The following is a 1,275-nucleotide window of genomic DNA, read 5'->3' as shown; positions in this document are numbered from 1 at the left end:
TTGAAATTGGTTCTTGGGAACAAAGCTCTGTTGACCTTGTTGAGGAGGGTAGACTTGGTCTTGGGGATTTGCTACGTTGGTGCTTCTATAGGAAAAGTTCTGGTTGGTGTTGAAGTTATAGTACCTTTGAAACTTGTTCTGATTCCCAATATAGTTCAGCTCCTCTTGAGTAAGACCTTCTTCATTAACATTGTCAAAACTTGGAGACAGATCATCAAATTCCCCAACAAAGTGTAATGGCTTCTGAGTTGCCACTAAGACCTTGTCAAGCTTGCTCTGCAGCTCCTTGATATCCCTTCTCATTCTCTGCTCCTCACTAGAGCCATCTCCTCTATTGGCTCTGTCATAATCCTCCCCATAGGTTTCATTACTCATTGCCAAGTTCTCTACAAGCTCCATTGCTGCATTTATCTCCTTGGCAAGGAAGTTGCCATTAGAAGCTGTATCCAACTGATTCTTGATCTTAGGGAGAGTACCTCTGCATAGAGTACTCAAGAGTGAAGCTTCAGAAAAACCATGATGGGGACATTTGTTTGTGTAGCTCCTAAATATCTCCCATGCTTCCCCAATGTTTTCATTGTTGTGTTGGATAAAGCTTGAGATTTGGTTCCTCAACTTGGCTGTCCTTGAGGTGGAGAAGAATTTAGAAAGGAAAGCCAGCTTACGCTGCTCCCATGTTTGAATTGATCCCCTTGGTAAATTCTTCTCCCACTGATGAGCCTTGTCTCCCAAGCTGAAAGGAAACAGTCTTAATTTGAAGCTATCCTCTGAAACTCCATTGATCTTTGTTAGATCACAGACTCTTATCAAACTGATCCAGGTGCTCAATTGGATCCTCCATAGGCAGACCATGGAACTTGGAATTCTGAACCATGTTAAGGAGTGATGCCTTCACCTCAAAGTTGTTGTTTTGGACTGGAGGAGCCTGGATTCCTGCTCTGTATTGATGTGCATTAGCCCGGTAATTATCTCCAACAAAGACTGAAGGTGGCTCTTGACGCCTGGGAGGTAGTGGGTGGTGCTGCTGATTGATGTGAGCTTGTTACTCATTTCTAGCCGCTTGCTGCTGATTCACTTGAGCTTGGCTTTCGTTCCTGTCAGCCATATTCTGGTTCACAAATGCCTGTTGTTCGTTTCTATCAGCCTGAGCTTGATTTACTTGAGCCTGGTGCTCAGCTTGATCCACATGCTGTTCCATACCCAACCTCTCAAGATGTGCTTCTCTTTCCTTTTCTCTTCTTACAGCTATCTCTACCAGGTTGTTGTTGTCAATGA

General features: G+C 43.8%; 1 non-coding gene across 1 annotated transcript; it reads left to right on the top strand.

Moving 5' to 3' along the window:
• The first annotated feature begins 511 nt into the window (after positions 1 to 511).
• Positions 512 to 618, top strand: LOC112085711. Its single transcript, XR_002899010.1, has one exon. It is a non-coding gene; the product is annotated as a small nucleolar RNA R71 (small nucleolar RNA).
• Positions 619 to 1,275: the final 657 nt, after the last annotated feature.

The sequence above is a fragment of the Eutrema salsugineum genome, unplaced genomic scaffold, assembly GCF_000478725.1.
Source record: "Eutrema salsugineum unplaced genomic scaffold, Eutsalg1_0 scaffold_3, whole genome shotgun sequence".
NCBI classification, from domain to species: domain Eukaryota; kingdom Viridiplantae; phylum Streptophyta; class Magnoliopsida; order Brassicales; family Brassicaceae; genus Eutrema; species Eutrema salsugineum.
Note: the sequence above shows the minus strand (reverse complement) of the source record. Positions and strands in the feature narration are given on the sequence as shown.